This window comes from Amphiura filiformis, chromosome 2, assembly GCF_039555335.1.
Source record: "Amphiura filiformis chromosome 2, Afil_fr2py, whole genome shotgun sequence".
NCBI classification, from domain to species: domain Eukaryota; kingdom Metazoa; phylum Echinodermata; class Ophiuroidea; order Amphilepidida; family Amphiuridae; genus Amphiura; species Amphiura filiformis.
In genome coordinates this window covers 75,430,788-75,458,001 of record NC_092629.1, presented here as the reverse complement: position 1 = coordinate 75,458,001, position 27,214 = coordinate 75,430,788, and the positions used below count along the sequence as shown (strand labels likewise).

At 36.3% G+C, this 27,214-nt stretch overlaps 1 protein-coding gene and 1 long non-coding RNA gene across 4 annotated transcripts in view; both read right to left on the bottom strand.

Annotated features, from left to right (window-relative positions):
- Window positions 1–27,214, bottom strand: part of LOC140146618 (uncharacterized) — a 97,875-nt gene that overhangs the window by 31,649 nt on the left and 39,012 nt on the right. The window lies entirely within an intron of this gene.
- Window positions 458–12,379, bottom strand: LOC140137044 (uncharacterized). The gene is made up of 4 exons (XR_011856799.1): window positions 12,277–12,379; window positions 10,254–10,374; window positions 6,179–6,336; window positions 458–722 (listed from the first exon to the last, which is right to left on the bottom strand). It is a non-coding gene; the product is annotated as an uncharacterized lncRNA (long non-coding RNA).

Genomic DNA, 27,214 nt, shown 5'->3' with positions numbered 1-27,214 from the left:
ATATGGTACCTCTCGCCCTTTTTTAGGTCAAGGCTATTTTCACCATTATGCAGCGAACCATTGTTGAAGCTATTTCACATACATGTACAAAACATTCTAGAGAAAGAATGAGGCCATATACTGTTGAAATATCTTTTGTTGATTTCAATGATAATGTCATGAAGTCGTAAATTTTAAGGTCAAATTCCTAAAACCAAAACAAAACATTACTGCGACGCAGATAATTCCCGACTTACGCAATTTCTTCATCACATCAGTGTCTTTATTATTTGTTTGAAACCTTTCCCAAACGTTAGTGCTATTTATGCATAAAGCGGCTAATCTATCTTTACAAACCGCGTCTTTTTTAGTAAACAAAAGGCTAAAGATGGCATTATGAGATTTATCATTTATCATTACACTCATCCGCTCAACTGCCACCATGGTCGAGCGGTAAAAGCGCTAGACGCCAGCGTAATCAAAGGGAGTTTAGAATCGCTGGTTCGAGTCCCAACGAAGCCTGTGGAAACTTTTTTTTTCTTCAAAATTCATGATCGCATTCCGAAATGAGTCACTTGTCGGTAAATCATGTATCGTATCCTTAATGCAGTGTGTATAATTTTCTGTGCGTGAAGTTTCTCAGTTTTTTTCAGACCATGATGTCACCTGATATGTTTCTGGTAGTTTACTGAATGTCATCCATTGCCCGTTTCACCAATCATTTTCTTCCTTAGTCTGAGGCACTGCAATAAAATACAGAAAAATGCAGTTATGAAATTATATTGTTCACATAATACATTCACATGATTTTACCAGTCAGTGGACCTTGAATGAAATCAGATCAAAATAGTCCTCATCATCCAAGAAGTATTTAGAGCCCTGCTTGATCCACAGAACTGAAACAAAACTTGGGCAGAAAATTATCATTATCTCAGATTGGATCAATTCCCTGCATTGCTTGGCAGACACACATAGCAACCTTCCTTCTTTCCCTCGATGTGCAAACCTTTTGCAAAAGCACTTTTGTATTGATCTGCTATGTATATTGAACTAGAGTGGTTGTTCATTGTTGCACATAAATTTGAACCGGCTATCATTGAGTACATCTTGAAAAACACGGGTGCTCAATGCAATATGTTCCCAAGTTGCACAAAATAGCTTGTATGAGTATAATACTATGTTCATGATGCAAAGTCAAAAACATTCAACAAAACATGATACAATTCTCAGCGCATTGTGCAGAGCCACCATCTCGGCGCTGGCAACCAGATATGAGATCTCGTGTGCTATACAGGGTGTCCCAGAAAAAATTATCGGGCTAATAAATTTGGACGTAAGTCGAGAAATAGACATCAGAACTCAACAATCTAAAAATTGACCTTTTCGGTAAATCCTATAACCCTTTGCGATTACACCTGAGAGCTCGTCATTTGACGTCACGCCGACTTGCAATGCGCAGTAACGATGTTCGATAAACGATGTGCGCATCGGCGCAGAGCGGCGTGACGCAAAATGACGAGTTCTTAGGTGTACTCGCAAAGGGTTATGGGATTTACCGAAAAGGTCAATTAGCGTGTAGCCCATCTTATTCCCCACATCTTATACGCTAATTTTACTGGAATCGGTTGACTGATTGTGAAGAAATTACATAATGTATGCCTCAATTCACTTCATTCCAAGTTTGAAAGAGAGATCATTCAACACAATGCGCACTAGTGGTTAACACTGTCAGTGGCCTTCATATTTTGTTCAGTGAAATCCTTTTCGTTCTTTTTAAACAATCTGTTTCTTTCAAAACATCTAATTAGGTTTTGTTCAAATTTGAAAACCTGCATGATATTGAAAAGCTTTGCATGTAAGATGATGCTCGATTGCTCGGTACTTGTAAATGTCTTTTTCGTTAATGTTGATATTAATGTTGCATAAAGAATTATTGTAAAAAGAATTCCAGCTGGCTTTAAAATTTTCTCACACACATTAATGTTTTTGGAATATTTCCAAGAAATATCAAAATCACACGTAAAACTGTAAGCACTTTATCATTGTCATTCTTGGCACAAATATTCTTTGGAAAGTTAAAATATAACATATTTGCACAACCTAAAAATTCAAGTTGGAAAGCTTCCAATTGCAGAAATCAAAGTTTTTTTCGACACACTGTTATTTATCTTCAGTGAAAGCATGAAAAACATAACACTGTCAATTTATAAAATAGATAATGTGGACTAAATATAATGAGATACACAAACTTTAGGAAGCGGTGAGCGAGTATGAAAAAGCGCCTGCTGATCAAACTTGGAATGAACTGCATTGATGCGCGCATTATGTAATCGTTAATTTCTTCGACCATACACATGTAGCCAGGACATGTAGTAGGCCTGGCCTACATGTAGTTTGCATGTTGAATTCCCAGGTGTCACCTATATTTGGTACCTGTGGCTGTACGCATGGGCGGCTTTACATGGGAAGGAGGAAAGGAAAGAAAACAGGAAGAAATTGCGAAGCAATTCCAGATCCAATATTTTCAACATGAAACTATGGAAATGGTGTAGAAGATATTGAAATTCCAACCAAATTATAATGGTATTTCCATCCAACCATTATTTGATTTTGAAATTTCAAATCCAATTATTTTCATCCAAATATATGGCATGAAAATCACCAACTAAAAGTGCTGAGCATTTCCCAGGGAGGTGACGCAGATCTAAGGCGGTTAAGACCCCCTTTTCAGCATTGCTATCACCCAAAGACCCCATTTTCCCCCATTTATCACTGATTTTGTTACTTATTTTGAAATAACAAAGCCATTTAGAACTAGAAATTCAATGTTTCAGGCTTCTTTTGGCTCTCACACAAAGACCCCATTTTAAAAAGGTTTCACATACTGAAGTCTAAAAGTCTGACTCACTCAATCAATGACTCAACGGTTTTGTACATTTTGCTCTTTTTGGACAGATAAGCTTGGTAGTTGAGCACTTATTTGCTGGAACAGCCCAATGCTTATGGTTTAGGCATGAATTCTACATTTATGTACATTCCACCAGACCCTAGTAAATCCCTGTCATGGTCAGATAACAATGAAAGAAGATGAGAGAAAATAAAAAGAAACTTGAGCTTGTTTTGCCTCACAAAACATTTTTAACATAGGTTTCGGAACCATGGTGAAGGCGGCTTGTGGGGGCTCAGCCCCCTCAATAACTTTGGTCTGGGGGCTCAGGCCCTCCTATAATTTCAGATAAAGTAAAAAAATATGACCAGATAGCGGGAAAATGGGTGTTTTTGACCTATTTTTTGCAAAATTTCCTGACACCGAGGGCACCCCCAGTATAGGTCACCAATTTTTTTGTCAGCCCCCCTCCCCCCATGTTGAAAATCTTCCTAAGCCTAGATGTTTAATGTATCTGATTTCAACAAGGTGTCATTTAAAAATTGAAGTTTATCCTATAGTGTTTAAGGCAGCTGTGTACTCTAGACATTGTTTCTTTCGCAAAATTGAGTTTTTTTGATATGTTTGCACTGCAAAAACAAGTGTTTATATTTAAACACCATATTGTGTTTAGCAGAGCAACACTTAATAAACACATAATTCATGTTAATGGTCTAACACTAATGTTATTTTTCTCATTATCTAATTTCATAATTATCACTTGGTGTTATATTACAAACATTAGTGTTTGTAATATAACACCAAGTGTTAATTTATGAACATTAGTGTTAGACCATTAACATGAATTATGTGTTTATTAAGTGTTGCTCTGATAAACACAATATGGTGTTTAAATATAAACACTTGTTTTTGCAGTGTGTACTTTGTCATGTTTTTTATAAATACAAGGAATGAAAATCCAGATTTATAAACTCCAACTGCAATATTTTAAGGATTTTATTTCACTATTCCACTTTCGTGTTTGAAATTGAAAAGGAAAGAAAATCTTTGTTGTACCAGCAGGGTACACGCCAAGACAACAACGCATCGCGTATGCGATCGCGCAATTTGTTAACGCACAAATACGCTTACGCGTATGCGACGCTTATCTGCATGCGCGGGCATCTTATGGAAACACCGCGAAGCACAAAACCTAGTGGTCAAATGGCTCTGTTTTAGCTGATAAAATGTCGGTTTTTTTTTTTTTTTTCTCCCGATTTAAATATCAAGTTATGAATGGTTTTCGCTCAAACTTCTCAAGGGGCCGTGGATTTACCCGATGTTAATGTAATGTAAGGTAGAAAAATAAAAACTGCCGCATTCTCCTGCGAGATTCGATGAAAGTGTAAAATGTGACCACTTTAAACTTCAACGGCCATTATTTCAATGTTTATTTTCTCGGCAAAATGACGGTTTAGGTACACGATAACTCAATAAATACAGCATCTATAGGAAAGCAAATATGATCATCGTAAAAAGCATGATCGACTCAAGAAACGGTTCTCTCATTTTTTTATATTTTGGCCTATTTCTGATTTTAGGCATCATTTTGTGCAAATAGGCGTTTGTGAATTTAAAAAAGTTCAATTTGATGCCTGGGGAGAGCGGGGAGTGTTCGCCCTATATTTTTCTGACCAGCCTAGCGATGTCAATTTTAAGGTTAGGGATGACCTGATTAGCCCATGTGAAAGCCCTATGTCTTATAGCTATATACAGCCACAATCCCAGAACTATAGGTCTTACAATGACAACAGGATAGAGCAAACAAAAAAGTTTTGCAAAGTGGCGAACTTGCCCCATATTGGGGCAGGTTCGCCCATATGGTGGGGTAAGTTCACCCTAATCACAAAAATGGTTCAAACATTGCATAACAATAACATATTAAATGCAAACATTTAGCAAGAGTATACAGGGCATTCATTCTCTTCTGGGAAGTGACTAAATTTGTTGCAGGGGTCGGGTCAGGGTAAAATGTAGGGGTCCAAAGTGAGCTTAAACGTATCATGATTACAACTTCGGGGAGATTATGGATTAGGACATAAATGGTGGTATGAGTAATACTGATACCACATAACTTTAAAAAACATGCTTTTCAGTAGTTTTACCTCGTTTAATGGTATAATTATAAATATTTTGCATAATACGCTGATGGGGCAGGTCCGCCTCCAGTTTGGGGTAAGTCCGCCGGGAAGATATAGGGCTAACATGCCCCATCATCAAAGGGCTTAACGTGCCCTTGTGCACATTTTTGTATTTTCTTCAGGGTATGCAAAATACAAATCGAATAAGGAGTTTATAACTGCATTAAATCTTTGACAAATCCCATATATTCCCAATATAGATTTCCATTAAAACCATCTGTATTTATGTATTAATGATAATACAACATTATTAATGCAAGAAAAATTACGCTTTTGGTGTAATTTTTTTTTGTTTTGGCTGCAGTTCGATGAACACGTCCCTAAATGTCGCGTAGCTAATATGAGAAGTTTATAATGACATATGTCACCTAATTTTGCCATCACCAAATTCCCTGATAGCCGTAGTGCTGAGAAACAAGGGGTGGGCGAACCTGCCCCTAGGGCGAACACTCCCCGCTCTCCCCTATATGGTCAATATCTCAAATAATAAGGCCAATATCAAAAAAATAAAAAAAAACTTTTTTGGAATGGAGCCTCAAGATTGAGCTAAAAACAAAATAAAATATTTTGGAAAGAGTGTTTTTTGTTATGATGTACCTAACAAATATTGCCAAAATTTCACTTTTTTGTGATTTTCTTCATAATTGTTGTTTTTACCCCAAATCTGTATTTATATTAAGATTTATTGATGTCTTGCCTTCATAAAAATGTATACTTTTATATGTCTTGTGCGACGAATTACAAAGTTATTGCACTTTTACTACATGCATGTCTGAGAGTACACAGCCTCCTTAAATCTCCTTTTTCATTTCTGAAGCCAAGTGGTTGCTTTTATATGTGATGGGTCACATATACCCTTGTGTAGAATATGTGGTTGGAATTCCATAATTTCAAGATGAAAGTGGTTAAAATTTCTGGGATGTTTGCACCTTTAACAAAGCCTTTGGATTTCGGGTTTTTGCAGTGGTTGTTCGTGACTAGAAATTAAGACTTTTGTGGAGGGATAAGCTTGGGAGGTGAACACTTATTTGCTGGAATAGCCCAATGCTCTCAAAATATTGCTTTCTTTATTTTCCCCATTTTTTAAATTATGGTATTTCACCGTAAATTACCAACCCTTAAATTTACTTACAGATTCAGCACACTCAGTTATCTGGTATTGCACAGTTTAGTCCTGAGGCCATCACTTGAGTGAAATGAGTGAAATCGAGGTGTTTGTTTTTTGTCCTCATTAACTTCTCAGATGCCGCAAAACAAACAAGGCTGTTTTCACCTGTAGTCTTGACTTTTCTACAAAAACAATACAGTAAAATATCATAAATGAAACTAAACCTAAATGTAAAGGATAAACTGTAAAGCAAGGTACATATTCTCCATGCATATGTTACAGAGTATAAGTAATTATGCTCTGTTAATTAAACTGAGCCTGCTAACAACATCAAAGACAAGATTAATCTGGCCAACATTTCTTGTAAATCTTGAATCTTCTAATATCTAACTTAAAATACATAATTTACTGCTTGAAATATGAAATGAAATGATTAAACAATACAGAGAATACATACAGAGAAATCATCAATACATGAAAGTTCCCATAATGCAGCTATTGCCCAATTTTGGTTGCAACATAAGATTTGAATTGTTTCTAATCCAAAATTCAGATTAGAATGTGTGGAATAAGATTTGTGGATATCCTTGACACCTTCAAGTGAATATCCAATTAAAATTGAACTTCTCTATACAATTTAAGGTTTATCCTCTTTGTACAGTCATACCACTTTTCTTAGCATATATCAATAAATGATGTACTATTTATTTACAAACATGTCAAATTGGTTCACTATGATGTGACACATTTTGGGTGCATCTCATAAGATACGCTGCATCACATTCCAATTTGTGTGTTGCGAAATTATGATATCACTTTTTCTGCATGACACTTTATTTTCTGCACAACAATTAAAGGGGGTAAAAACAATTGCATGTTCTAATTGGGTAAACAAAATCCACTGATTTTTCCCATTTTTTGAAAATTCCCTGATTGGCTAGAAACCCTGTTTTTATATCAAACATCTCTTTGGTTACATTTACAGGCATTTTATGGTGTCATTCACCAGAAAATACCATGGCGCTTACAAGAAATATACACAAAAAGTCAAAAAACAAGAGAACAGTTCAAGAAAACAGAGATGTGGTCGTGGCAGATTTATGTTCACATGTTGCGAATTTCATGCCGTAGCAGCTGCAATGTCAAATCTGCTTTTGCCAGTGATTCTGTGGCTATGTCTTTGAATAGCGAGCCGTTACTGTCAGAAAAGCGAGCTCAAGGTATGAGCAGGAACATAAACGGTATAGTCCAAAATTTAGTTTGGACTTGGGTGTTGCAAGGACCTATCTACATACAGAGGGATTTAAAACAGTACTAATGAGTACTTATTGGCAAACTGGAAGCCAGTGCAAGGTTGTCAGGAGTCCTCCAACACTGTCGCATATGGGTAAAGTCAAAAATAATGGCACCGTTAGGTTGCTGATGTCTGCTGTGCAAATGAAAAAGATCAGCAAAGAAATTCATCTTTTAAAATGTGTTTATGATTGGCCCTTTAACCACAGCAATTTGTAGTGTCACAGCTGTCATGTAAAAAATAATATGCCCAATTTTCTTTCCCATATGGTCAGGAGTGTTACATGTTAGCGTGACAAAAAAAGAGAGGTATTTGTATTTTAATCATGTATGTAAAAAATCTACAAGTTAAAAAGTTTTGCATCGGTTTTCATGGCATTTTGTGAAGTGTCAGCTATTATTAAGTTGCAAATTCTTTCATATTAGTCACTTACTTATGAACATGTGAAGACCACATGGTGCGAAAAATAAAATATGTTCCAAAAATCAGATTGTGTAGCATTGTAAGGTAATGATGACAGTAATTATCTATTTCAGTCTGTTTTTAGTAAAAACAACATTTGGGCCAAACTTGGAAAAAATAAAACTTGCATGATATCAAAACCGTTTTCTTTTTAGAGCGGGTTGAAAAGAGAAATTCTGTCTCGTCAGGAGGGTTACATCAGAATTCAACTTGATTTTTTTCATACACCAAGGTGGCAATATTCATGTTTTACTTTTTATTTTATTAGTGCATTGTGATAGGAACTCAAAAACAAGAAAAATATTCACCATTGCTTGAACATGTTTGCTACAGCTATCTAAATAGTCAATGTCAGGAGTGTTACACAATTAATTCTCGCTATTCACAATAAGAGGCGCCGCCAGTGGTTTGCGATGTAATCGTGATGTATCATGGGTAAAGGTCGACATCCAAGTCCGCGCAATACAAATATTACCATGCTATTACATAGGAACACGTGACAATATTTTTTAGTCTGTCAATATAACGGTATTACACGCAAATCAATAGAGAAAAAAATTAATTGTGCACATTTCAAATCACATTATTAAGTATTATTGAGTATCGATTCGCGTGTAACACCTTTATTTTGACAAACTAAAAAAATATTATAATAGCATGGTAATATTCAGTATTATGCGCGGACTTGGATGTCGACCTTTTCCCATGATACATCACGATTACATCGCAAACCACTGGCGGCGCCCTGATTGTGAATAGCGAGAATTAATTCGCAATAATTTCTGAAGAAATTACCAGTCTGTTGGTGTTCTTTTAGCACTGAAAATTTATTCCTGAAGCCAAACTGCTGCAATCATGATGTAACAACCTTCATATTCAAGAAATATGTACATAAAAAAATGGTTTTAATAGCCCCACTAAAATGTTACACTCCTGACAATCAATTGTAAGTAATATAGGCTCAACAATAAAATTGAACTAATGTAATTCAATTTGTTGCCCCTTTTTGAGATAGCCATAGATAGTGTTACCAAAAAATTACAAAAACTATGTTCGAAAATGTGATTTGCAAATTTATATATATTTGAGGCTTACGGTAGGCCTACTGTAGCAAAGTGTCAGGAGTGTTACAACAACATGCAAGCTGGGCTCAAAAAATAAAATTGAACATAAATCACCTAAATTCTGTGCCTTTTTTGAGAGGGCCATAGATGTTGTCAACAAAAAATTACAAACACTGTTTTAAAAATGTAGTTTATAAAATATTTCAGGCCATACAGGTATTATACAGTGTCAGGAGTGTTACACAATAGCACTAGTTTGATGGATCCTTACATCAATTTGAAGAAGAAAGTGATGCTAAAAACTTCAACACAGTTTTTGCACATCATATTGCATTATACAAACTTAAACAGAAAATAGTTTAAGATGTTTTTTTGACAAATGTGACCATCCACCACAACTGAGCCCGGATGTCTCCAGTGCCACTATTGATATGCTCAAAACAATAAACAATAGGAAACAAAGGATTTTTTGACTGTTTTATTGATTTTTCACTACTTAAATGTCAAGTACTATAGACATGATATACATCATATTAAAGCTAATTTCAAGCAGAATATTTTGGTTGAATGTCTCAAAAATGATCATTGGCGACTTCAGGGCTCAGTTGTGCTGGATGGTCACAAATAAAAACTTTTATTCCAGATTTCCACAAATTTTAGGTGTTTTAATGAATTTTTTTCCTAAACTTTGTTTCCATGAGAAAAATTCTACATGACTATCTTAGTTTAGTGTCTAAGTAAAATTAAAACTCAAAGAATTACATATTTGCATAATTTTGTCAAAATATAACAAGGAATGGCATGGATCTTTTGTGTTATGTTTCTAAAATTTTGGACTACTTTTTGTCAATAAACCAGTTGAAAAAATACATTTAGTAACATTACTGAAGTTATCTTTTTATTTTTTCTAGACTTTAGATAGGTTGTGCTTACAATAAGACAACAATTACATCTCTGAACACTGTTTGTATTTTTGACCCTTTTGTCACACTTTGGCACTAGTTACTAGTTGGTGATATAATATGTCACTTATTAATAATATGTCACTTGTTGATGGTAATATGTCACTTCTATCTGGTACCAATCCGAGAAAATGAATCACAGAGAATGGCAAAATAGTATGTAATCTTTCAAGGCAGATAGCAACTTTTCTAGGCGTTGTTGACATGGTACCTTCAGGAAAGAAAGTTCCTACTATGAAGACCTAACTTTTGAGTGAGAACTTTGTTAGTGTTTAGTAGTGTATATTTGTACTTTAATGAATGTATAATGCTCTTACCTCCCATTTTCTCCAATCTTCTCTTTAAAATGTTTGGCTCTTGCACCCAAATGGCTTGCAGAAAAGCTGGGACATCACCTTCAATTTCTTCACTAACATATTTGTCCTTGGCTTTAGTTCACTGTCAAAATCAAGCATAAATAATATATAAATAATATTCTTTATGAACAAATGCTGTGTTCAAATTGTTTTGTTTTTACCAGACGACGGTGGCCGACAGTAATTTAATACGGCAACAGCCAATAGCGTAAACAAAATGACAATATGATGGCAACACTGCCTGCACGTTGGACGCCCTGTACGTGCCATGGTGCGTTTTTAGCTCTTTTGGCCCGTTACAGAAAAAAATGCACAAAATATATTTCCCAGTGCAATGTATAGATTTTCACATGAAAATAAATAATTTGGATTCAAAATTAATGTGAAGAAAAAAAAATATTATAGCCGGTAGTGGAAATCGATCTCGACCTTCTTCGTGGCAGGCGGAGACGTTAACCGCTACACCACGCATACATTGATACATGTGGGGAATTTTTTGTACATAACATATATCGTATGCTATTCATACAAAAATTCAAAAACAGTACTTAAAATTAGGTTCACTGTCGAACCTCAACGGATTAAGACTGATAAAATAGTGCTTGATAACATGCATAGGCCTACACTTTTGGAATTATTTGAGACATTTTCGTGTTTACGTGTAAAACCAATGACGACGCCAAAATTCAGTCAATCTTTGCCGCCCCTGTTTTTTACCTTTAGGTGCACTTTTGTACCTCATTTTATAAGTTGCCCACCCCCACACAGTAGGCCTAACAATGAATAAATTTATATCAAAAATTATGGCGCATTGGTGACAAGTAAGATAGGGCCTATGTATATTATTGGGGCAAGGACTACAACTACTGCTCTGGAAATTTTATTTCAGCACAGACAATAGTTGTAGAGTTACAGTCAAAAATGAGGGAAAACCAATATTTGATCAATAAGTCAATAACTATGGTACTTGCCTTGAGTTACTGAATTTTCAGTGCAGTAGTTAACTTATAGTAGGCCTACTTGCCCCTATAATATACATATCTTACTTGTCACCTATGCGCTATAATTTTTGAGAAAAATGCAAAAATAGGCGCAAAATTGGCCAGGGGTGTAGTACCCCCTTATGCATTTGAAAATTTACAATGATTAAAAAGGGCATTTCGTGACCCACTTTTCTCAAAAAAAGTTGAGATTTTTATACCACTTGAATTCAGAAGTCTTGAACCGTCTGGCTACAATTTCCTACATAATGTTTATGTACCAAAATTTCTTGCAGATTATTTCGTTTAGCAAAAATATCGTCAATTAACAGTGGCCTATATGGAGCAGTAGGCCTACTTGTATTCATGCATAACTCACAAGCGCAAAATCTGAATCAACTGAAATTTTGGGAATAAGCCTTTTTCGTGGTTATATACTGAAAAATGTCATAAAATAGGATGTTAGGATCACGAAATACTCCTGTAAGTGACTGAAGTAGTTTATAGTTCCATGCTCTATCTCGGCACACAGTAACTATCGTGTCATCGTGGATAGCAGATTTCTCGATCAAATGACACACAGACAGTAAGCTTACTTCAACCCAACAAATATAGCCATCTGCTCAGTCTGATATTGAATATTGTGATCTCTATGCAATGGTTCTACTGTTCTACATGCATTGGCCTACCCATTTATTTACATGGCATGCGCGCATAGCACTCACTGACTCAGACATGTATGGCCGTACATGCATGGCCGGTCTCGTTCTATTTACTTGCATACGAGACCAGATATAAAAGAATGTGTACCAAGTGCCCAAAATTCTGAAAACTTCAGAAAGATTTGAAACTCATACCGGTATATATAATGCCTACTATCATGACTATGTTAAGGGGGAAACAAGTCAGAACTTGGGTGCAAAGTAATGTACAATTTCATGAAATATTCATCGCTGATGATGAAACCGAATTCATTTCAAGAATATTTTAGATCAAATAATTACCTTCGATTCGAAACTGTAGTTGCTCTTGCCATATTAACACCTTTTTGCAGCATTATTATTCCATCACGGTTAATGTTTACGTGTGGGTTCGCGAGCATCCATCTTTAAATAATTGCCTCTTAGTCTATACCAGTCGTTTCTCTAAATCCATGAAATCTTCCTGTCGGGTTGTTAGCGGTTACCGCACCATAGCTGAACCATGTTATTGTATTATACCAGGGAAGAACAGATTATACCACTGTCCCCGGGGGTCAAACCTTCTTGGGATTCTGAAATATAGACCCAAAATAGGCATTTTGAACAGAGTTTTATGAGGATCGTCACCGTGTGAAATTTATAAAGTAATTTTAATACCGGGAGGGGGTAGGGTACCGGTACATTCTTTATTTTTATTTCTCTTTTATTTGACACCACTCTGAGATACAAAAAGGACCCAAAATATGAATATTGACCCAGGTCTTATGAGGAGTGTTACCCCAGTGGGGATTTTTTTTTATTTTTTTCCTATTCTTTACTTTGTCCTCTTTCATTTGACAAGCTTGGGCAGACATTCGATTGAAATGCCCTGAATGTGAAGTCCTTGATTTTCGAGACTCGTTCTTCGATTTAGGTGACACAAGTTGCGCGGATGAAGATGACTCCATTCAAGAGGAAGGGAAGAACAGACATCAGACTAGTAATAGAAATCACCTCAACTCGCTGAAAATCCTTGTGATAAACTTCCAAAGCATCATGAATAAAGTGGCTGAAGTGGAAGCATTAATCCAGGAATATAACCCTGACATCATACAGGGTACAGAGACGTGGCTCTCTCCAGACATACAGAACTCTGAGTTTCTTCAAAGCAATTACATTGCCTACAGGAAAGACAGGAAGGTGACAGGCATGGGGTGTTCTTTTTGCTTGTAAAAGGACCTTATAGTCACGCATAGAACCGAGTTTGACTCTGAATGTGAATTATTGTGGAGCCAAGTGGAAGTAAAGGGAAGGAGAAACCTACTGTTGGGCACCTACTAGCCTACAAGTCCCACCACAACGACATGGATGCAGTTAAAGGTCTCGAAAATTCACTTGCAACCATCAGTTCCAAACATAAAGAGTTTGACATTATTCTGAGTGGCGATGCAAATCAACCAAATGTTAACTGAATAAACCAGACCGTTATTCCAGACAGTTATGCTTCAAAGGAGGTAGCTGAAGAACTCCTTGACACAGTCTTTGAAAATGGGCTGGACCAGGTGGTTCACAAACCAACTAGGGGAGATAACATACTTGATGTGGTTTGGACAAACAACAAAGGAATTATTAAGACCGTTGATGTAGTACCTGAGTGATCACAGCGTGGTATTACTTGAATTGGATGAATTGGATTTAGCTGGAAAAAGGGAAAAGAAATGCACCCGCAGAATCTACCTGAAAAACAAAGCTGACGAAGACGAAATTAAAGAGGACCTGACTCATTTCCAAGAAACTTACGAGAAACTGACTGGGTCAACTGTCCAAGAGAAATGGGATGCCATTGAGAATCAAATCAAATCTGTCATGGACAAACATGTTCCATCAAAATGGTCTCTAACAGGCACAGTCTGCCTTGGTTCACGAGGGAGCACAGAAGGTTGTGTAGAAAGAAACAAATGGCCTACAACAAGGCAAAGTGTTCTGGAAAATCAACCGACTGGGAGAAGTACAAACTTTGCTCGAAAGAGAGGGAACATGTTAAAGATTACATTGAAAGCTGTCTTAAGGACAATACCAAAGAATTCTGGTCATTTATCAAGAAGCTTCGCCAGGATGGAGGAGGAGTACCAGATCTCAAAGTGAACAACAAAATCCTTAGCACGAACAAAGGGAAAGCTGAGGCGCTCAGCGACCAATTCAGTAGTGTTTTCACTACGGAGGATTCTACTATACCAAATCTTGCCAGTAGCACCATTCCTCCCATCAAGAAGCTGATCATACGATAAGAAGCGGTACTCAAGCAACTTCAGAACCTTAATCCAAATAAGGCATCTGGCCTGACGGCATTCCAACATGGCTACTCAAGATGGCGGCGACGGAATTGACACCGATATTCACCAAATTTTTCCAAGAGACCCTTGATAAAGGGGAGATTCCACATCAATGGGGTGAAGCCAACGTCAGTGCAATCTACAAAAAGGGTGAAAAATCAAAGCCTGAAAACTACAGGCCTGTCTCATTGACCAGCGTTCCGTGCAAGGTGATGGAGCACATCATCCATTCTCATGTATGTAATGGGACACTTGGAACAGAACAGTATTCTTGTTGACAAGCAGCATGGGTTCCGTGCAAAGCACTCGACGGAAACTCAACTTATCCTGACATTAAATGACCTGACCAAGAGCATCGAAAGAGGTGCAGTCACGCATATGGCCATCTCAGACTTCGCCAAAGCGTTCGACAAAGTGCCACATCAACGCCTCCTCAAGAAATTTGAGCATTATGGCATCAGGGGTGACATTCACAAATGGGTAACAAACTTCCTTACTAGACGTACACAGAGAGTGGTCTGTGAAGGGACACCTTCAGAGCTGAAAAATGTGACTTCAGGGGTTCCACAAGGCACAGTCACTGGACCATTGTGGTTCAATGACCTTCCTGCAAACCTCACAAGTACAGCAAGGTTGTTTGCAGATGATTGTGTGCTTTATACATCTAGTAGTTCACCTGAGGAGCTGACAGTCTTGCAAGACGACCTGACAAAACTTCAGGAGTGGCAATTAGACAAATGGGGCATGAAATTCAACCCCAGCAAGTGCTCTGTTATGCATATGCAGATCACCCTCAAGAAAGAAAGACCGCAGATGAACTCACATTCTGTGGAGAAGAACTCAATGAAGTGACTAGCCATCCATATTTAGGAGTTCAAATCGACAATCGTCTTCAGTGGAAGGGGCACATCAAGATGGCAGCCTCAAAAGCAAGCAGGATCCTGGGCTTCCTTAAGAGAAACATCTGGTTTGCATCACAGGAAACTAAAGTAGCAGCATATACAGCGCTGGTTAGACCCGTATTAGAATATGCTTCCTGTGTATGGGATCCATACAGAAGAGGAGATAAGTCCAGCGGAAAGCAGCCAGATTGCTTGAAAGACTACGAGCAGCGCAGCAGTGTAACAAAAATGCTGGAGAAACTTGAGTGGAAGACCTTAGAAGACCGACGCAGAACAAACAGACTGACCATGATCATGTACAAAATCATGAACGACTTGGTCGCAATCGACAGGGACGACATGATCACCATATCAACGGAAACCAGAACCAGGGGTAGTCACCAACATAAAAACCTCAAGATGCAAGGAACAAAGGACATCTATTTGAACTCCTTCCTTCCTCGCACTGTGACAGACTAGAACAAGCTCCAGGGGACACCACTTCAGCAGCCACACTTGATATCTTCAAAAATAGAGTACAAAAGTAATTTAGGTACATGTAGTCATATCAATATCAGCTTGAGCAGCATCAAAGTTGGCGAAAGTACAGCAAGACTGAACCTGCCGACTTAACAAAGACAAGACAAGACAAGACACCACTCGGGGGGTAATACCTTCTTGGCATTTTGAGATATGAAGAGGAACCAAAATATGAATATTGACCCCGGTTGGGAAATTGTTTTTATTATATTCCTTACATTTATCACTTTCATTTGACACCACTCGGGGGTCATACCTTTTTCGCATTTTGAGATATGAATAGGACCCATATGGATATTGACTCGGGTCTTATGATGAGTGTCACCCCCGGGCGGGGAAATATTTCTATTGTAATTATTATTCTTTACTTTCTTCTTTTTTCATTTGACACACTTGGGGTCATACCCTTGTGGCATTTCAAAATATGTCCATTTCAGACCAAAAGGTAGAGTCAGTAAGTAACGTTAATAAGTTAGTAAGCAAGTAACATTACTATTATAGGCTGATACCATTTTACGCTACCTCCTCACAGTTGAACCAGAAATATCTGAACGCACAATGTTCTAATATCTGTGGTTGTGATAAACAAGACTACAGGAGCATGGGCCAAATAAAAAAAAATAGTTTCATGCCCCTCCCCCCGCCTTGTCACTTTCTGGGATCAGTCCATATTTTTCTTCAATTTTCCGTTTTAATATACTAAAATAGTAAAATGTTAATGCTAATAAATTAGTTTATTAATTAGCATGAATCCCGCAAGTGCTGTTTTTTGTGGAACTCTAAAACTCCTCATAATAATTACAAAAGGGTCTCATCATTTTCCTAGCAGATGCTGAAAAATGCTCGCAATGTCAATTTTACGTGAAAAATGCTGTAGGCCTATTTTGCACAATTTAGCACACACATACTCACCCCCACACACACAACACCCTTCCTGATCCCTTTCCAAAAAGGTATGGACATGAAACGAATGTCAATTTTATGTGGCCATGTCACAGAGCGGTATATGACAGATTAAGGGGGTACTACACCCATTGATTTATTTTTTTTTGCATTTTTTTTTGCATTTTGTGAAGAAATTACAAAAAAAAAATTAACAAAGTGGTATACAAAATGACGGGGCTAATCTTCTTGTTTTATTGGTGGCATGCTTTTAAAGGTAGAAGCCAAAAGGTGGTACATCACTGATGTTTTAAATTCACTTCATTTTGGACAGCTTACTATCAACGGATTTCGTTAAAGTTTTGGAATGGGAATAGGGCATAAGTGGTTCCTGATTTCTTTTATGACTTCATGAACTTGGTGCTCCAAAACTATCAAAAAACGAACTGGTTAAAATGCTTCTATTTACAATGTTGAGCTATATTTTGTATTTTTAACTTGCGACATTATTTCACTGAAACTTCATTAAGCCATAGGTACCAGGTTACCACAACCACACTACAGCAATGTTGAAAAAAATTGTATTTCTTGTCACCTATACCACCATATTTAGGTCTTTTTCCGTAAGCTTCAGTTTTGTGATTTTGGTAACTATTTTATATTTATTTGTCCAATCCATCTCAACAAGGTATTTTAGTATATCCACCTTGCACTTTTCAATATCCAGTAAAAGACAGAATATCAAAATTTACGCCTCATTAGGATATCACAGACTCTCACATGTATTCAAAATGGATGCTTAAATTTGACCTGAACCAAGTGACCTATAACCTGACCTATGATGACCTCTTTTTAAATCTCTTTTCCTAACAACACATTATAGAAGGTACATATAGTAATTAAATTGACTATGCATCCATTGGGTTAGAGTTTATTTAATTTATTCAGTGTTATTTTGCATGCACCGCCGCGCTGAATAAATTTTCTATAGAGAGTATAACAAAGGATTTAATGTATTCTACTCATGTACTCTACTTGAACATGTTGAATAGAATAAATTATGGTTTGTTATGAAAAACACATCTGAGTTACTAGGATAAAGTTCAGGACATGCAGTGATGAACATACCCAGCAAACACAAAACGTTTTCGACATCATTCGCAAAAGGTTATAAAAGGTCGTCAAAAAACGTTTAAATGTCGGGTTATATAAAGGGTATATTAAGAGTATAAAACGTTTTCATAACCTTCAAAAACATTTTTTTGATAATCTACTGCTCAGCAAACAAAAACGTTTTACAGAAAACGTTCAAATGTCGGGTTATATAATGGGTATAAAAACGTTTTAATAACATTCCAAAAATATTCTTGAAAACTTGATACAAAACATTCTAAACAAAATGTTATTTTGGGATTGAAAAAATATTTTGCGAAAAATGTTCGCCCAAAATATTTTCAATAACGTTTTACAAACGTTTTCATGACCTTTATGTAACCCGACATTTAAATGTTATTAAAAGGTTTTGAAAAAAACATTTTAAGAACATTTCTGTGTTTGCTGGGTTAAAATATTTTAACATAATGTTATTTAAGTATTGACACAATATTTGGCAAAAATGTTTGCAAAAATAGTTTATAATAACATTTTTTGAAAACATTTAAAAATATTGTTGCAGTGTGTTTTTCATACAAAACGTTTTAAAACGTTATCATGACCTTTATATAACCCGACATTTTAATGTTATTAAAACGTTTTACCTAAACCAAGAGCCAAAATATAACTTATTTAAAACGTTTTTGTGTTTGCTTGGTATTTATGTACTTCATAAATTTGCAAGGAAAAAAGAAGAGGGGTACTGATGAAAATCAGGGTATTATACCCCCTTAAACAACAATGATCAACATGATGAAAGAAATAATTGAACATGTTAAAGAATTTATTGAATTTTTACACCAAGATATAAAGTATTGATTGCTAAAAAACTTTTTGGTTGGCCGTGTTAATCTATTAAATTAACCACTGCAGAGACCTGAAGGAAACAACGACCACCACCCCCGCCCAACCCCCCCCACCGGAACACACCCACGGCCGAGTTACCCACCCACCCTACGCCACTGGTTAAACACGACTAAGTTAACGGAATTACTTAGTTCTTCTGAGGAGGAGTGTACATCTAAGAAATAAATGTGAAATAGAACCTTTTTTGTCCTCTCAGGAGAACCTTTCTCTGAACCTCTCAAAGAGGTTCTTTAATTTGGAGAACCCTTAAAGGTTCTCTGAAGGACCGAAAACGGTACTGTATCACATTTTGGGGGCAATTTTTGAGTATAGTAGAAAAATTATAAATTTAATTATACCTAAATTAATTAAAAAAACAAAAAAAGCTCATTGCACAGATTAAAGAAGACTAAAGTAAAAAAAAAGTAAAATAAAAAAAACAGCCCTAAAACCGCACGCGCATTCCGGCGCATTCACTTTGGGAAGGGTTTTGAGACGAACTATTAAATTAAGGTGACCTTATATATTTTGATGAGGAGGTGCAAGGAGACCCCAGGGAGAAATAGGCCCTAAAGGAGAATTCCTACATGCTAATATGTAACAAAAAGTGAATGTCACAAAATAATGAACCAATTTGACATTATCGTTGATAACTCCTATATAAATAACTATAATAGCAAACACGGTAAAAGAGCATAATGCGTGTGGATGTTTCGGGGTGGGGGGGTGTTTCTTGTTATTTCATGTATAATTGAAAACTGGGCATCTTTGTCAATACCATAATATAGGCCTACATCAGAAAGGATAATACAAAAAGTGCTGGGGACAATGGGGGGGGGGAGAATTTTAGCTCCTGAGTCGAACATAATGAATTTGAATTTGAATAGCAACTTTCATTTATCCCTTATTTTTTACCTATTCTTTATAACAAAGCTATTTTAGAGTTCATTCAGCGATTCTTCTTGCAGACTGTTTAAACTATTGCTGTTTAAACCACTAACACGTATGAACATTCACTGAAAATTATTATTTGTTCTTGTCCTGTTTTAGCGTGCCAATATCAGAAAATATTACCAAAATATTCATAACGTAAGTTCCTGACTGGAAAGCGTACACGCAAGCACTGATGCATAGTGTAAAATGTGCTGGGGTTTTACTAAAAAAAGCCAAGCCAAGCCTCTCATTCGTTTTAACATGCATTTTCTTCGTCTTCAGTAAAACGATTTTGCAGGCTTAAAAATAGCCTCACTGAGGCTCCCATGATATGACGTGACATATTATATCATGTATTCATTTAGCTACCGTATTATATTCAGCAGATTGGTAATCGAAACTGGTAACTAGTGACATAAAGAAATTTGTAAATTCCTTGGTCTTGTTTAAGGAGAAGAAACATTTATTTGTTGTTATTTTCATTTTCCTTTACTTTAAAGCCGGATGTTTATTCTCTATCAAAACATATAAATTTGTAGGCTTTCAAATGTCGGAATGAAATGCGCGCAAATTGAAGTGGAGTAAATTGCAAAATATCCAGGAAGTTGGACATATTGGGGTTTAAAAAAAACTGGAGTTGGAGTCGAGTAAGGTAGGAAGGGCTTAAATTAATGTTAGAAAGTTAGTTTGAACAGAAAAAAAATTAAAGTAACGCACGCAGCAAACATAAAAAATAAACGGTAGGCCTAGTAGCGAGTCACTTCATTTTTTCACAGAAGGTATAACTATTGAATGTGGCATTTATAAAAACGTTACCCTGTATATTTAAACAGTTTTTTTACTTTTTTCTCTTTCATGTGACACCACTCAGGGGGTCATAGGCCTACCTTCTTGGTATTTGGAAATATGTCCATTTTAGACCAAAAGGTTGCTGAGTAAGGAAGTGAGAAAGACTACGACCATTTCATGGTTTAGCAAAAACTAAAGTACAAAAAAGAAAAAGAAAAAAAGAAGGGATTTGAGACGCACTTTTAAATCAAGATAGACTTATTAATTTTGATGAGGAGGTGCAATGGAGACCCCAGTAATTCCTTACATGCTTTCATGAAATAGGGCTATGTAACAAAAAGTGAATGGGGGGGGGGGGGTCAAGACCAATTGTAAGGGGGGGGGGGGGTGGAAACATTGACAAAAACGGACCAAATTCAAAATGGGCTAAAAGTACAAAAAGGCCTAACAACCTTAAATACCGGGCGGCCACCATGGGGGGGGCTTGGCTACGCCACTGCTCCTGAGTCGAACATAATTTGCATCTTAATAACAACTTTCATTTATCACTCATTGTTTTACCTATTCTTAAAAACAAAGTCATTTTATGTTTAGGGTTCATTCAGTGACTTTACTTGCAGATTCATTTAGGCCTACTAAGCAAAATAACGTCAAAGAAACTTACAGCACAGTGGCGTAGGAAAAATGAGGCATATGCCTATTCATCATGCATAATTCAACTGAAATTTTGGGAATAAAAGTTTTTGTGGATATAGGTCTACTCAAACATTAAGAGGATAGGCCTACTAGAATCATAAAAATACTCCTGGTACACGCCCGGGGTACACGCGTTATGAAATGAACGTGCCCAGACCTATATATACCGGATACATGCTATGCAACCCGACAAGATTTTTCTGTACTTAACGTAGCGCGAATAGAGGGCGGTATGTTTCTGATGAAATGAACGTAACATCGAGCCCACACTGTGTGAAACGACTCAAACAAGCCGTAGGCCTACCCTAAACGAGCCGTAAGCCTATGTCCCGTGTGCTATGCTACAACACGACAGTTTCTCTGTACTTTTAAGGGATCTAGAATGAGCGTTTATGGCGTTTCGACAGTATTTTTTGTGGGACATGAGAGCACCTCAGACGTATCGAATTGCATTCTGAATACGAAGCATGTCTTTCTGATATCAAATAATTTTCATTTTTTGAAATTCACGATAGGCCTATAATACAAATTTTATGACAAATTATTAAAATTTGATAATTTGATATTTTTTTAAATTTTTGATATATAACAGTCCTCGAAATAAATTTTATAAATCTAATGATATATTCTTACAGTGTATGTAGCTGGGAGGAAAAGCCGACGATCAATTGAAAATTTGGACCTTTTATATTGAAGATATGGATTTTTCCCCAAAAGACCTTTTTTGGTGTTTTGGGGAAAAACTCCATATCTTCAATACGAAAGGTCAAAATTTTCAATTGATCGTCGGCTTTTCATCCCACCTACATACACTTTAAATCATCAGATTTATAAAGTTTACTTCAAGTACTGTTAAATATCAAAAATATCAATTTTTAATGATTTGCCATAAAATGTGTATTACATTGCGAATTTCAAAAAATCTAAATTATTTGATATCAGAAGGTCATTCTTCGTATTCAGAATGCAATTCGATATGTCTGATGTGCTCTAATGTCCCACAATAAATACTGTCCAAACGTTCATACCCCTTCCCTTAATGCAGCGCGAGCGCGAATAAACCCCTTGTTTGTCGGGTTTAAAAGTTTAGATTATGTTGCATTTAGGCCTATCCCAGCAAACACAAAACATTTTCGACTTATGATCCGCAAAAGGTTAGAAAAATGTTATTTAATTAAGTGTTGGCAAACTATTTGGCAACAAATGTTTGCAAAAATATTTTATAGGCCTATATCATAACATTTTGAAAACATTTTAAAAACATTGTTGTAGGCCTATTAGTGTATCATCGGAATTTCAAACGAAACGTTTCATGACCCCTGGTCCGACATTATAATGTTATTAAAACGTTTTTATCTAAAACAAACCCCAAAAAATAACTTGTTTAAAACGTTTTGAAACGTTTTTGCGTTTGCTGGGACAACATTGTAATTTTTGAGACGATGTTTTGTAGTATATTATCATCTGGCACAGGTCCCTATACTCTATACCATATCATACTTGCCATACAGCTGGCGAATGGAGAAAATGGGCATTTCAAGTAATCAATTTGAAAATGAGACCAAGGGTTAAAAATGGTGACTGATTTTTGTTTTTAAATTCGCGACATAATACAAATTTTATGGCAAATTATATATATTTTATTTTTGAGATTTAAACTGTCCTCGAAGTAAACTTTATCAATCTATCGATATAGCATATAGGCCTGTGTACTTAAAGTGCATGTAGCTGGGAGAAAAAGTTCCATTTCACGCCATATTTTAGCTTCGAATTGGTAATCATGGTAATAAGTAGGCCTATGTGCGCCTTTATTTTGTAAAAAGTTAGGCTATGAGCGAAAACACATGATTCACTGTAAAGGATCAAATAGCAACGTTTGCACATAATACTTCAATTATGAAATGTCAAGATTTTTAAAGTATTTTAAGTACATATAATTAAATTTGTAAAGTTTACTTCGAGGACTGTTAAATATCAAAAATGGAAAAAATATCAATATTTATTTTTGAGACACCCTGTATGACAGTGATTAGAATAGATGTGCTTTAAGAATTAATTTACAAGGTCAAAGGTCACTTAATGGATGCATCATGTTTATTAATTCTCTATAGTATTGTGTTTGTTGGGTGTTCTACGTTATGGATATGTTTATAATACCATGAATACTGTAAGCAACTTTAGACTGTGCCATAATTTTCATCTCGCGAAAAATGTTACACATTACCGGCCCAACTCAAAACGCATGGCCAAATACATAAATAATTAATTAAATAAATAAATAAATAAATAAATATATAAATAAATAAATAATAAATAACATAACATAACATAACATAACATAACATAGGCCTAACATAACATAACATAGGCCTAACATAACATAACATAACATAACATAACATAACATATTTAAACATAACATAACATAACATAACATAACATAACATAAGAACTCGCAATTATGAATGTCACCCCGGGTTGTGAAATATTGTTATTATATTCTTTACGTTTTTCTCTTTCATGTGACACCACTCGGAGGGGGGGTCATACCTTCTCGACATTTGGAGCCCGGGAGCACTTCAATATGAAATGGATATAGGTGTAGGGCTGGTACTTTCGCAGTAAGGGACATTTGGTGAGAGCAAAATATAAAACTAGAGCGGTTACCGCACCATAGCTGAACCATGATGCTTCAACAGTATTGTGGAATATCACTGTAACCCGGGGGGCTCATACCTTCTTGGGAGATATGAGGATAAAAGGACCCAAAATAGGAATATCGACCCAGGTCTTGAGGAGTGTGACCCCCTAGTGGGGAAATAATTTTAATGCATTCTATACTTCTTTATCTTTCATTTGACACCACTCGGGGCCATATCTTCTTGGCATTTCGAGATATGAAAAGGACCCAAAATATGAATATTAACCCGGGGCTTATGAGTGAGTGTCACCCCCGGTGGGGAAAATAATTTTAATACATTCTTTACTTCTTTCTCTTTCATTTGACACCACCCAGGGGGTCATACCTTCTTGGCATTTCGAGATATGAAAAGGACCCAAAATATGTATAATTATTGACTCATGAAACTATTTTCATATTCGTTACTTTGTTTTCTTTCATTTGACACCACTCGGGGTACATACTTTCTTGGCATTTTGAGATATGAAAAGGACCCATATAAATATTGAGCCAGGGCTTATTATGAGTGCCACCCGGGTGGAAAAATATTTTTATTATATTCTTTACTTCTTCCTCTTTCATTTGACACCACTTCGGGATACATACCATCGTGGCATATAAAGATATGTCCATTTCAGACCAAAAGGTTGGTAATTAAGTAAGTATTATAAGTAAGCAAGTAAGTAATAAGTAACGTACACTAATATAGGCTGATACCATTTCATGGTTCAGCAAAATATGGGGTCATTGCGTAAGAGCATGTGTTTTGGCATTCAGGTGCATATCAATTTGTAAGCGCTCTTTTATCACAGTTCATTGAATTTATAACCGCATGACAAAACAGGCGAAAATAGTAACTTTTTGCACAAGATTTGCAATTTAAAGAGAATTGGGCATTGCTTATTCTAGTGACGCTAGTGTATGGACAATATAAGTGTGCTTTTTCATTTAATGACATAAAATTTGACAAATATTTTAAGGAACACTTGAGGCTTTGACTTTTAAACCTACATTTTGGTCAAAAAATGTGCTTGGACAGGTAGTTTTCAACAGATTATCCGCATTCGCCTCATAACATTGAATTGCGTTATCTGTTGACCTAGTGACGAAAAGTGTTTTTAGGGGGAAGTGTTAGCTTTCGTTTGATATAAAAAAATTCTGATTGGATGAAGGGAACACGTGAGGTTTCGACAAAAACCAATCAAAGAGGCCCATTTTTCAGCTAGAAGCTCCACAGCTCTCACATTGCTATGCACTCAACCGCGTAGTGTAATCAAAGACTGGTGGAGACATTCACTGCTTGTTCTCTGCTTGGAAGCTCTTGGACGAAAATGTGTGCTCAGGTGTATCGAGGTGGAAACTGAACGCATGATGGTTTATAAGAGAAACGTTTTTGTATAGAAACCTTTCCATATGAGAGCAAAATGTACAAACTATGGGGTCATTGGGTGAGAGACGAACCGTTTGGATCTAAGTTAGGGGGAATTTGGTGATAATAGGACTTTTTTAAATGGGGTCTGGGTGAGAGCAAAAAAAAAGCCTCGAAAATTGAATTTAGATGACTCGTTGGTGTTCATATGTAAGTATATAGGGTCTTTGGGTGACAAATCGAAAGGAAAAATATGGGGTCTTTGGGTGACAGAGCATATGCACATCAAAAAATATAGTTTCTTTCCGGGGTTTCTTTGGGTGACAGCGGTGCTGAAAAAGGGGCTCTTAACAGGCCTACATACGCGTCACCTCCAAAGTGGGCAGTGCCCCCCGGATTTGGAGATATGTCCATTTCAGACCGTTGTTGACTACGTCAGTAAGGAAGAAAGTAAATTAGAATAATAGGCTGAGACCATTTCATGGTTCAGGAAAAATACATGTATGTGTTTGACTCCACGGTTAGCTCTGCCACAAAAACCATTTGGGGGGGGGGGGGTGAATCCAAAAACATTCGGGCCCAGTCCCCCATCTGAAAAATTCCTGGCTTCGCTGCTGCTTGGTGGCAAAGCCCATGATTGAGGGAAATGCTCACTCCTTCGTAGCCGTCTAGCGTCTCCGGATCATTGTGTCCATTCCTCCTGACACCTTGATTTTATTGGACCAATCATTTTCGAATTTGGATATTTTTCCTAAAAACTTGCCACCCCGGGCGCCCCAACCCCCATCAGAACAAACCTTCACTGAAAACTACGCAATTTCGGGCAAAACAAATTGCCGAATATTACACCCATGCCTCCACAGAAAAAGATCCTTTTATCAATTTTAAATTTGCGTTTTCTTTCATGTTCGATCACACCTTTCCATGAAAAAAAAGCTCACCCATAAAATTGTCTAATAATTGATCAGTCCTTTACTGTAGGCCGTATGCAGACTTTTTACTAGATGTATAATATTTGATGTAACATATCTCTACGTTATTTAATCTATTGGCATTCTATTTCCAGTAATGTTTAACAAATGTTTGATGACGTAAAAGCGATAATATATTTCTACCAGATATTATACGTAACATATTATCGATTTTACGTCATCAAACATTCGTTAGAACTTAAACATTACTGGAAATAGAATGGGACTAGATTAAATAACGTAGATACATCAAATATTATACGTCTAATACTCAGAGTCTGCATACTGCCTAAACACCAGTCACCATGAAAACAAACTCATAGATACATGCTCTTTTGTATTCTTATTCAATGTCATTTTATTTTTCTAACATGCAAAAACACACACAAAAGTAACTACTCCAAAATTGTAGTCAGTGTATAATTCAGACACAAAATACACAAGTTTGCCAAACCTAAAACAAGTGATACATTTTTATATTAAAAATGTTATTTTTAAAATCAGGGTCAATAGGAAACTAGAAAATATGCACTTTCCGCTGATACAAAGATCTCCATTTTGATGAGTAGAAGTGGAGATGCCGTTGATTATACCATCCTTTTTTAATTCACAGGACTAGAGGAACATTTTTGACCACTTTCCGCTGGCGAATTACGTAATTAATCGAATTAATTACCATAGCAATAGGTGAAAACAATTTTGAACATATCGCGCTGCACTACAAGCAGGTTACACTCATCACTGAATACAATACTGGTCTTTTCAAAGATACTAATCTTACAGGTGCAAGTGATCAGCATGATGTGGTTCAATGCAGAGGTACCGTGTGAACGATCAGTGCAGCGCGGTAATCCGATTATTACGTAACTTCGCCAGCGTATACAATTTTTTTACCCAACTTAACCCAGGGGCCTAACCAGCTTGGTTGATTGGTTTCTATCCTGAAAATATTCTTTGTGGTCTTGACTATATACTATTCTGCCAAAGTATAGATTTTTTAGCAGTGTGCACAACTGTTGCAATTTTCCTGTTTGCACTACCAGCAGACCATTTTAAAAATTCATAACTTCATGTCCAGGGTCATGAGAACACATTTAAAAACTTTCTTAGTACTAATATTGCTGGCAAAAAAACCCCAAATAAACATTTGATTTTTGAAAACAAATTTTGAAAATGTTCGGAATTATTTT